Genomic DNA, 12,577 nt, shown 5'->3' on the forward strand with positions numbered 1-12,577 from the left:
GTCCTGACTATGACTGGTCCACTAGCTATCTGGAGATGAATGCAATAACTGTAAGTCTCTCTAGATAAGAGCGTCTGCTAAATGACTGACATGTAAAACATTAGCCCGGTCCCAGATGGAAAACATTAGCCTGGTCCCAGATGGAAAACATTAGCCCGGTCCCAGATGGAAAACATTAGCCCGGTCCCAGATGGAAAACATTAGCCCGGTCCCAGATGGAAAACATTAGCCCGGTCCCAGATGGATAACATTAGCCTGGTCCCAGATGTAAAACATTAGCCTGGTCCCAGATGTTAAACATTAGCCCGGTCCCAGATGTTAAACATTAGCCTGGTCCCAGATGTTAAACATTGGCCCGGTCCCAGATGGAAAACATTAGCCCGGTCCCAGATGGAAAACATTAGCCCGGTCCCAGATGGAAAACATTAGCCCGGTCCCAGATGTTAAACATTAGCCTGGTCCCAGATGTTTGAGGTCTTGCCAACTCCTATGGTTGGTCATTACAATGACCGTTGGAGTGGGCAAGTTTGTCCAAGCCGCCTCAGGCTCGCTAGGTCAACATGACAATTACCCAACAACTCAGAACACTCCAAATCAAACACCCATATTTACATTGTGTTCTGAGGAAGTCAGACTGCCCTACAATGTCTCTTACTGTGTAAATAATCTTGGGTTGTAATTCTATCCGGTGTTGTTGTGTTACTCCTAGGAATGTTTGTCCAAGCAAGGCCTTTCATGGTGTTATCTGTTTTAAAAACAAAATGGCCGGCTGGGAAATGGGCTTGAGACTGAAATGGCGCCGAGTAGACATGTTTTAATTGTGCCGAGTTGAGACACTCCTTTGAGGAGTCGTATGTATTATGTGAAGTGAGTTTTGTAATGGGCTAGCAGGTACGAGTGAACATGTTTAATTGTGTCGAGTTGGAGACACTCCTTTGAGGAGTCGTATGTATTATGTTAAGTGAGAGTTTGTAATGGGCTTGCAGGTACGAGTGAACATGTTTTAATTGTGCCGAGTTGAGACACTCCTTTGAGGAGTCGTATGTATTATGTGAAGTGAGTTTTGTAATGGGCTAGCAGGTACGAGTAAACATGTTTTAATTGTGCCGAGTTGAGACATCCTTTGAGGAGTCGTATGTATTATGTGAAGTGAGAGTTTTGTAATGGGCTAGCAGGTACGAGTAAACATGTTTAAATGGACTACTATTTGCGTTTATTTTTTTAATATATTTTTTTTAACAATAGGCTAAACCAATGATATCCAGGAGCCACGATGCAGGCTATATATATATATATATATATATATATATATATATATATATACTCCTCATTGAGTCTTTAAACCAGAACACGAGTTCAACCAGTTCATTCAGACAGCGTCTCTCTCTCCTATTGGTCTGCTTTTAGCAGCATCTCCATAGTTACCATCCCATAGTTACCGCTGCTAGCATGCTCCCAGGTCAACTGTCTGTTTAGAGAATTTGTCTGTGTCCCCAAAAAGGCTCCTCCTTTCCCTATTTAGTGCACTACTTTGACCCAGGGCCCTTATCAAATGTAGTGCTCTATATCGAGGGATAAGGGTGCTATTTGGGATGCACTCAATTTGCTTTTGTTAGCCGTCTAGCCGAGATGGTAATAACAAGGATTTGCATAGTCCATCCATAGGCTGCTGACTCTGTGAGCATTTGCCTTCTAGCTTTCCCACTGAGACGGCTTAGACCAGAACCAGTGTAGCATTGACCTGATGTTATGTAACTAGACCTGAAGGAGGACTTGAACATGTGTAGCATTGACCTGTTGGTATGTAACTAGACCTGAAGGAGGACTTGAACATGTGTAGCATTGACCTGATGTTATGTAACTAGACCTGAAGGAGGACTTGAACATGTGTAGCATTGACCCTGATGTTATAGGTAACTAGGACCTGAAGGAGGACTTGAACATGTGCATTGACCTGATGTTATGTAACTAGACCTAAAGGAGGACTTGAACATGTGTAGCATTGACCTGTTGGTATGTAACTAGACCTAAAGGAGGACTTGAACATGTGTAGCATTGACCTGATGTTGGTATGAAGGAACATTCCTCAGTCAGTCCATATGTTGTTATTCCATAGGGGGGCTAGAGGAGGGAGGAAGAAGAGTTAGGGGGAGTTAGGAGGAAGAGGGGGTGGAGGAGGGAGGAAGGTCCATATGTTGGGGATGTATCAGCCCTCATTATTCCATAAGGGGCGAGAGGAGGAGGAAGAAGAGTTAGGGGAGTTAGGAGGAAGAGGGGGCTAGAGGAGGGAGGAAGGTCCATATGATGGATGTATCAGCTCTCATTATTCTATAGGATGGATGGAGAGAGAACTGCAGGGCAGGATGGGAGAGAGAACTGCAGGGCAGGATGGGGAGAGAACTGCAGGGCAGGATGGGAGAGAACTGCAGGGCAGGATGGGAGAGAGAACTGCAGGGCAGGATGGAGAGAGAGAACTGCAGGGCAGGATGGAGAGAGAGAACTGCAGGGCAGGATGGAGAGAGAACTGCAGGGCAGGATGGGAGAGAGAACTGCAGGGCAGGATGGGAGAGAGAACTGCAGGGCAGGATGGGAGAGAGAACTGCAGGGCAGGATGGGAGAGAGAACTGCAGGGCAGGATGGGAGAGAGAACTGCAGGGCAGGATGGGAGAGAGAACTGCAGGGCAGGATGGGAGAGAGAACTGCAGGGCAGGATGGGAGAGAGAACTGCAGGGCAGGATGGGAGAGAGAACTGCAGGGCAGGATGGGAGAGAGAACTGCAGGGCAGGATGGGAGAGAGAACTGCAGGGCAGGATGGGAGAGAGAACTGCAGGGCAGGATGGGAGAGAGAACTGCAGGGCAGGATGGGAGAGAGAACTGCAGGGCAGGATGGGAGAGAGAACTGCAGGGCAGGATGGTAATTGCATAACAGTGTCTCTCTTCGCTGTTCTCTTTGACTGCCCTCCTCCCCTGTTGGTTCGTGTGATTCCACGGCTCTTAAGTCATTTTATTAATGCGTTCCTCATCCCCCTCCGGTCTCTCCACCCGCCCCCGGTCCTTGCTCCCACCATCTGCACCTCTTGTTTGCCCAATGCTTGAGTTTGTCTGTAAGGCCAGGGTGGCTAGCAGCAGTAGTAGAGAACGGTCTGGGTCTCTAAGTAGACTAGTAGAAACCTAGACCCAGTCCCCAGAGGTCTTCAGCTGTAGTCTAAACCGAGGCCCAGTCCCCAGAGGGACATCTTGACTCTTCCTTCATAGCAGTGGTCTGTACTCTCTCTGTTTTTAATGTTGACATCTTGACTCTTCATAGCAGTGGTCTGTACTCTCTGTTTTTAATGCTGACATCTTGACTCTTCCTTCATAGCAGTGGTCTGTACTCTCTCTGTTTTTAATGTTGACATCTTGACTCTTCATAGCAGTGGTCTGTACTCTCTCTGTTTTTAATGCTGACATCTTGACTCTTCCTTCATAGCAGTGGTCTGTACTCTCTCTGTTTTTAATGTTGACATCTTGACTCTTCATAGCAGTGGTCTGTACTCTCTCTGTTTTTAATGTTGACATCTTGACTCTTCATAGCAGTGGTCTGTACTCTCTGTTTTTAATGCTGACATCTTGACTCTTCCTTCATAGCAGTGGTCTGTACTCTCTCTGTTTTTAATGTTGACATCTTGACTCTTCATAGCAGTGGTCTGTACTCTCTCTGTTTTTAATGTTGACATCTTGACTCTTCATAGCAGTGGTCTGTACTCTCTCTGTTTTTAATGCTGACATCTTGACTTCTTCATAGCAGTGGTCTGTACTCTCTCTGTTTTTAATGTTGACATCTTGACTCTTCCTTCATAGCAGTGGTCTGTACTCTCTCTGTTTTTAATGTTGACATCTTGACTCTTCATAGCAGTGGTCTGTACTCTCTCTGTTTTTAATGTTGACATCTTGACTCTTCCTTCATAGCAGTGGTCTGTACTCTCTGTTTTTAATGTTGACATCTTGACTCTTCATAGCAGTGGTCTGTACTCTCTCTGTTTTTAATGTTGACAGCTGAGAAGATGCTAGCCTGAGAACATGTTATGTGAACGTTAGTTATCATCTACACAGATGTTTATATATAGAATTCCAACTGAGTTGTATAGTGTGTAGACTAGTACTACACTACTCAGTTGGGATTTTATACACATCTGTGTTGACTGTTACTACATTTTTAGGGGACAATGCACACACATCAATTTTACAATAATTTAACATCCATGTAAGTGTGCCCGGGGTTAGCCAAAAGCTAATTAGCATCCGTAGTCCGAGGGCAGGTAATGGCCTTTACACAGCCACAAAACAACATACCATTACATCCAATAATATATATATAATTCTAACGACAACACCAACAGTCGTCTTGCGTAATGAGGAACCACAGCACAGGTTTGGATTGATTTTTGAGTTATGTTTTCAATATAACAATATTAGGCCCCCTTCTGTTTACCATCTATATAAAATGATCTCCAACAAGTTAACTAGTTAAATGTTAAATAAATATTAAAATATATGTCAATAGTGTAAGGTTCTGAGGAGCTACGGTGAAGTTTTGTCTTCAATTAAAAGTTGGTTGTAAAGATGAGTTCAGTTCCCTGCAAGAGAACCTTCACATTGAATCATTTAAATTATTATTTTGTCTCGTCTTTCTCTGCCTCTGACCTGTCTCATTTGCTCTCTGACCTCCCCCTTCTCCCTCTCTCTCCCTCCTCCCTTCTCCCTTCTCCCCTCCCTTCTCCCTCCTCCCTCCCTCCCTTCTCCCTCCTCCCTCCTCCCTCCTCCCTCCCCTCCTCCCTCCCTCTCCCTCCCTCTCCCTCCCTCTCCCTCCCTCTCCCTCCTCTCTCCCTCTCTCTCCCTCTCTCTCTCCCTCTCTCTCCCCCTCTCTCTCCCTCTCTCTCCCTCTCTCTCCCCTCTCTCTCCCTCTCTCTCCTCTCTCTCTCTCTCTCTCTCCCCCCTTCTCTCTCTCCCCCTTCTCTCTCTCCCCCTTCTCTCTCTCCTCCCCTTCTCTCTCTCTCTCTCCCCCTTCTCTCTCTCTCTCTCTCCCCCTCTCTCTCTCTCTCTCTCCCCCTTCTCTCTCTCTCTCTCCCCTTCTCTCTCTCTCTCTCTCCCCTCTCTCTCTCTCTCTCCCCCCTTCTCTCTCTCTCTCCCCCCTTCTCTCTCTCTCTCCCCCCTTCTCTCTCTCTCTCTCCCTCCCTCCCAGGTTTGAACACTCTAAAGAAGACGTGCCGTCGCTGCCACCCCCTGCCTCCGCCTGCGCCCCTTCTCACTCCTACGTCCCTCGCCGCCAGCGCTCCAGCCCCCGTTCCCAGTGGATCGGCGGGTGGTCAGTCGGCAGACGGCCCAGAGAACCCTCATGGATCAGGGGCAGGGGACTGGGTTATGGCGGCGGAGTTGTACCAGGCCAGCCATACTATTGTGGAAGGGGTAAGTGTGTCTCAGAAGCTTGTGACAGAAGCCTACTTGTACATAATTACTTTATTATTATTATTATTATTGAAATTATTAAGTTAAAGTGCCTTAACATGTAACACGTACCGATAGCAAGGTGCAGCCTGTCTGGTCCAGTCATTCAACGCGGTGGTCTTTACCACGTCGTGATTGCTGTCCCACTGGCTGGTTCTCATTCAGGACCCAGGCTGCTAAAGCTTCTCTTAACCCCAGAGCCATGTTGTCTCCCTGTGATCTCCGGGGAAGTCTGAGGTTCTGCGAGCACCAGCCTTTCAGTTGAAATTCTTCATCAGTAAAGTGTACTGTCAAACTAATGTAGGGCTCAGTTCAGCTAGTGCAGGGTAGACAACCCTGTTCCTGGAGGGCTCCAGGTACCAACTAGGCACCACACCAGGGGTAGACAACCCTGTTCCTGGAGGGCTCCAGGTACCACACCAGGGGTAGACAACCCTGTTCCTGGAGGGTTCCAGGTACCACACCAGGGGTAGAACAACCCTGTTCCTGGAGGGCCCCAGGTACCACACCAGGGGTAGACAACCCTGTTCCCGGGGGCCCCAGGTACCACACCAGGGGTAGACAACCCTGTTCCTGGAGGGCTCCAGGTACCAACTAGGCACCACACCAGGGGTAGACAACCCCTGTTCCTGGAGGGCCCCAGGTACCACACACCCAGGGGTAGACAACCCCTGTTCCTGGAGGGGCCCCAGGCACCAACTAGGCACCACACCAGGGGTAGACAACCCTGTTCCTGGAGGGCCCCAGGTACCAACTAGGCACCACACCAGGGGTAGACAACCCTGTTCCTGGAGGGCTCCAGGTACCACCAGGGGGTAGACAACCCTGTTCCTGGAGGGCTCCAGGTACCAACTAGGCACCACACCAGGGGGTAGACAACCCTGTTCCTGGAGGGCCCCAGGCACCAACTAGGCACCACACCAGGGGTAGACAACCCTGTTCCTGGAGGGCCCCAGGTACCAACTAGGCACCACACCAGGGGTAGACAACCCTGTTCCTGGAGGGCTCCAGGTACCAACTAGGCACCACACCAGGGGTAGACAACCCTGTTCCTGGAGGGCTCCAGGTACCACACCAGGGGTAGACAACCCTGTTCCTGGAGGGCTCCAGGTACCAACTAGGCACCACACCAGGGGTAGACAACCCTGTTCCTGGAGGGCCCCAGGTACCAACTAGGCACCACACCAGGGGTAGACAATGTATTGCAATTTCCATCTGAATTTGATTAATCGTGCAGCCCTACTGGCTTCTACAAGGTGTGGAAAGCGTTCCCACAGGGATGCTGGTCCCATGTTGACTCCAATGCTTCCACAGGGATGCTGGTCCCATGTTGACCCCAATGCTTCCACAGGGATGCTGGTCCCATGTTGACTCCAATGCTTCCCCAGGGATGCTGGTCCCATGTTGACTCCAATGCTTCCACAGGGATGCTGGTCCCATGTTGACTCCAATGCTTCCACAGGGATGCTGGTCCCATGTTGACTCCAATGCTTCCCCAGGGATGCTGGTCCCATGTTGACTCCAATGCTTCCCCAGGATGCTGGTCCCATGTGGACTCCAATGCTTCCACAGGGATGCTGGTCCCATGTTGACTCCAAGGTGCTAGCTCCCCAGGGATGCTGGTCCCATGTTGACTCCAATGCTTCCCCAGGGATGCTGGTCCATGTTGACTCCAATGCTTCCCCAGGGATGCTGGTCCCATGTTGACTCCAATGCTCCCAGGGATGCTGGTCCCATGTTGACTCCAATGCGTTCCCCAGGGATGCTGGTCCCATGTTGACTCCAATGCTTCCCCACAGTTGTGTCAAGTTGGCTGGATGGTCCTTTGGGTGGTGGACCATTCTTGACTCACACAGGAAACTGTTGAGCTTGGAAAAACCCAGCAGCGTTGCAGTTCTTGACTCTAACCGGTGCGCCTGGCACCTACTACCATACCCGTTCAAAGGCACAGAAATATTTAGTCTTGTCCATTCACCCTCTGAATGGCACACATCACAATCCATTTCAAGACTTATTTTTATTTTATTTTTTAAACCACCTCTCTCCTCCCCTTCATCTACACTGATCGAAGTGGATTTAACAAGTGACGTCAATAAGGGATCATATCTTTCACCTGGTCAGTCTATGTCATGGAAAGGTGTTCCTAATGTTTTGTACACTGTGTGTATAGGGAATAGGGGGCTGTTTGGGACTGGTATCCTTAGCTAGCTCAACTGTGGAAGTGGAGGAGGAGAGCAAAGCTACGGTCAAAATGATACCCTAGTTACTACGGTCAAAATGACACCCTAGTTACTACGGTCAAAATGACACCCTAGTTACTACGGTCAAAATGACACCCTAGTTACTACGGTCAAAATGACACCCTAGTTACTACGGTCAAAATGACACCCTAGTTACTACGGTCAAAAGGACACCCTAGTTACTACGGTCAAAAGGACACCCTAGTTACTACGGTCAAAAGGACACCCTAGTTACTACGGTCAAAAGGACACCCTAGTTACTACGGTCAAAAGGACACCCTAGTTACTACGGTCTTAATCCGTGCGCTCTGTACAGAATAGAGTTCCATTTGAGAGGCAGATGGTGTCCTTAGCTAGCCCAACTGCTGACAGGGTGAGTTTGTGTCAGTCTGTCAGGGTGTCCTCAGCTTGAGCCACTGATATGCCAACAGTGCCAGTCTGCCAACTTCTGCCATGTGGCCGGACGCGGTGTGAAATGAAAAGCCTTTATGGATGATTGGAATGTAGCGATCAGTTTGTCCCTCCTGTCTCCCTGTAGGATGGACATGATATACTGTCAGTCACCTACTAAGTCAATAAGACACGTTCTGTTTGTCCCTCCTGTCTCCCTGTAGGATGGACATGATATACTGTCAGTCACCTACTAAGTCAATAAGACACGTTCAGTTTGTCCCTCCTGTCTCCCTGTAGGATGGACATGATATACTGTCAGTCACCTACTAAGTCAATAAGACACGTTCTGTTTGTCCCTCCTGTCTCCCTGTAGGATGGACATGATGTACTGTCAGTCACCTACTAAGTCGGTACTTTTGGCCCCTGTGGGCACCGGTCAGAATATGTCTCTATATAGGAAATGGGGGTGCCATCTTGGAATACCCAGAATCCCCTTTCTGTTTGGTCTGCTGCCAAATGCTCCTCAATCCAGTCTCCCACTGAGCAGGTGTATTTTTCTGGTGAGTGAGTGAGTGAGTGAGTGAGTGAGAGAGGGCGACTTCTGGTTGATTTTGTTTCCTTTTGGGGGCATTTTAGCATCTTTTTATTTACAAGTTGGTTTATAGGACCACCAGACTCATGAGGTAAATAAATGACACCATTTTGTTGGCGCCAAGTCGATGACTGTTTCCATGTGTCTTAATTCAGGGTGTGTGTCTGGCTCGCTCACTCTCTCTCCTTTTCGCTCACCTCTCTCCCTCTCCTCTTCCCCTCCCTCGTCAGACCCGGTGAAGTCTGAAGGCTCGGGGATGAGTCCTCTGATGGAGCGAGAGAAAGACCCGGCGGGAGACGATAAGGAGTTGAGGAAGACTCTGTGTCCCTACGCCGCCATGGGGGAGTGTCGCTACGGACTCAACTGTGCCTATCTCCACGGCGACGTGTGTGACATGTGCGGTCTGCAGGTGCTCCATCCCTCCAACGACGCACAGCGATCAGAACACACCAAGGTAACGGTCCTGTCAACACACGCCCCTCCATCAGAACACACCTGTACCTGTCAACACACGCCCTCCATCAGAACACACCTGTACCTGTCAACACACGCCCCTCCATCAGAACACACCTGTACCTGTCAACACACGACCCCTCCATCAGAACACACCTGTACCTGTCAACACACGACCCTCCATCAGAACACACCTGTACCTGTCAACACACGCCCCTCCATCAGAACACACCTGTACCTGTCAACACACGCCCCTCCGTCAGAACACACCTGTACCTGTCAACACCACGCCCCTCCGTCAGAACACACCTGTACCTGTCAACACACGCCCCTCCGTCAGAACACACCTGTACCTGTCAACACACGCCCCTCCGTCAGAACACACCTGTACCTGTCAACACACGCCCCTCCGTCAGAACACACCTGTACCTGTCAACACGCGCCCCTCCGTCAGAACACACCTGTACCTGTCAACACACGCCCCTCCGTCAGAACACACCTGTACCTGTCAACACACGCCCCTCCGTCAGAACACACCTGTACCTGTCAACACACGCCCCTCCGTCAGAACACACCTGTACCTGTCAACACACGCCCCTCCGTCAGAACACACCTGTACCTGTCAACACGCGCCCCTCCGTCCAGAACACACCTGTACCTGTCAACACACGCCCCTCCGTCAGAACACACCTGTACCTGTCAACACACGCCCCTCCGTCAGAACACACCTGTACCTGTCAACACACGCCCCTCCGTCAGAACACACCTGTACCTGTCAACACACGCCCCTCCGTCAGAACACACCTGTACCTGTCAACACACGCCCCTCCGTCAGAACACACCTGTACCTGTCAACACACGCCCCTCCGTCAGAACACACCTGTACCTGTCAACACACGCCCCTCCGTCAGAACACACCTGTACCTGTCAACACACGCCCCTCCGTCAGAACACACCTGTACCTGTCAACACACGCCCCTCCGTCAGAACACACCTGTACCTGTCAACACGCGCCCCTCCGTCAGAACACACCTGTACCTGTCAACACACGCCCCTCCGTCAGAACACACCTGTACCTGTCAACACACGCCCTCCGTCAGAACACACCTGTACCTGTCAACACACGCCCTCCGTCAGAACACACCTGTACCTGTCAACATACGCAGCCCCTCCATCAGAACACACCAAGGTCAAATCAAGATGCATTTGTGAGGCGTTAATTAATGTAACTCAGCTGTGTGGTACTTAGTCTCCTTGTTTTACTGTCAGATACTGTATTTATGTATTACGGTCTCCCCAGGCTTCATAATGCATTATAGTGGTTAGCTATACCTTTAGTATCCCCCCCCAGGCTTCATAATGCATTATAGTGGTTAGCTATACCTTTATCCTCCATCCCCCAGGCTTCATAATGCATTATAGTGGTTAGCTATACCTTTAGTATCCCCCTCAGGCTTCATAATGCATTATAGTGGTTAGCTATACCTTTAGTATCCCCCCAGGCTTCATAATGCATTATAGTGGTTAGCTATACCTTTAGTACTCCCCCCAGGCTTCATAATGCATTATAGTGGTTAGCTATACCTTTAGTATCCCCCCCCCAGGCTTCATAATGCATTCAGTGGTTAGCTATACCTTTAGTACTCCCCCCCAGGCTTCATAATGCATTATAGTGGTTAGCTATACCTTTAGTACCCCCCTCAGGCTTCATAATGCATTATAGTGGTTAGCTATACCTTTAGTACACACCCCCCCAGGCTTCATAATGCATTAGTGGTTAGCTATACCTTTGTTCCTCTTCAGGCTTGCATCGAGGCCCATGAGAAGGACATGGAGCTGTCGTTTGCCATCCAGCGCAGTAAGGACATGCAGTGTGGCGTGTGTATGGAGGTGGTGTTTGACAAGGCCAACCCCAGTGAGAGACGCTCGGCATCCTGTCCAACTGCTGCCACTGCTACTGCCTCAAGTGCATCCGCAAGTGGAGGAGCGCCAAGACGTTCGAGAGCAAGATCATCAAGTAAGGAAGTAGTTATTATCCTGAGGGACAAGATAATCAAGTTAGGAAGTAGTGTATTATCCCGAGGGGACAATTACTTTTGCAGCACATAGTAAAAAATACAATGAACACATGACAATAAATAAATATAGACCTAAAACCAAAGCAGTGTATGCTGCAATATGTAGACAATACTACTACAGCTTATTGAGGAAGATGAGACTACTACAGCTTATTGAGGTAGACAATACTACTACAGCTTATTGAGGTAGACAATACTACTACAGCTTATTGAGGGTAGATGAGACTACTACAGCTTAATTGAGGAAGATGAGACTACTACAGCTTATTGAGGTAGACAAGACTACTACAGCTTATTGAGGTAAGACAATACTACTACAGCTTATTGAGGTAGATGAGACTACTACAGCTTATTGAGGTAAGACGAGACTACTACAGCTTATTGAGGTAAGATCGAGACTACTACAGCTTATTGAGGTAGATGAGGACTACTACAGCTTGTTGAGGAAGATGAGACTCCTACAGCTTATTGAGGTAGACGAGACTACTACAGCTTATTGAGGTAGATGAGACTACTACAGCTTGTTGAGGAAGATGAGACTACTACAGCTTGTTGAGGAAGATGAGACTACTACAGCTCATTGAGGAAGACGAGACTACTACAGCTTATTGAGGAAGACGAGGCTACTACAGCTTATTGAGGAGAGAGCAGAGACTACTACAGCTTATTGAGGTAGATGAGACTACTACAGCTGTTTAGAGTGTTGGGTCCCGTCCAACTAAACCTCTCTCTCTTCCCAGGTCCTGTCTCCGTCCAACTAAACCTCTCTCTCTTCCCAGGTCCTGTCCGTCCAACTAAACCTCTCTCTTCCCAGGTCCTGTCCCGTCCAACTAAACCTCTCTCTCTTCAGGTCCTGTCCCGTCCAACTAAACCTCCTCTCTCTTCTCAGGTCCTGTCCAGAGTGTCGGATAACGTCCAACTGCGTCATCCCCAGTGAGTACTGGGTGGAGGATAAGGAAGACAAGCAGAAACTGATACAGAAATACAAGGATGGCATGGGGTAAGATATGTGCTGATGATGGGGGGCACAATATGTACTGATGATGGGGGGTAAGATATGTACTGATGATGGGGGTAAGATATGTACTGATGATGGGGGTGGGGTAAGATATGTGCTGACGATAGGGGGTAAGATATATGTACTGATGATAGGGGGGTTAAGATATGTACTGATGATAGGGGGGTAAGATATATGTACTGATGATGGGGGGGGGTAAGATATGTACTGATGATGGGGGGATAAGATATGTACTGATGATGGAGGGGGGTAAGAGATATGTACTGATGATAGGGGGGGTAAGATATATGTACTGATGATAGGGGGGGTAAGATATATG

At 48.9% G+C, this 12,577-nt stretch overlaps 1 pseudogene; it reads left to right on the forward strand.

Moving 5' to 3' along the window:
* The first annotated feature begins 4,391 nt into the window (after positions 1-4,391).
* LOC135537000 (probable E3 ubiquitin-protein ligase makorin-1) lies at positions 4,392-12,244 on the forward strand (annotated as a pseudogene).
* Positions 12,245-12,577: the final 333 nt, after the last annotated feature.

This window comes from Oncorhynchus masou, unplaced genomic scaffold (assembly GCF_036934945.1).
Source record: "Oncorhynchus masou masou isolate Uvic2021 unplaced genomic scaffold, UVic_Omas_1.1 unplaced_scaffold_6952, whole genome shotgun sequence".
Classification (NCBI taxonomy): domain Eukaryota; kingdom Metazoa; phylum Chordata; class Actinopteri; order Salmoniformes; family Salmonidae; genus Oncorhynchus; species Oncorhynchus masou.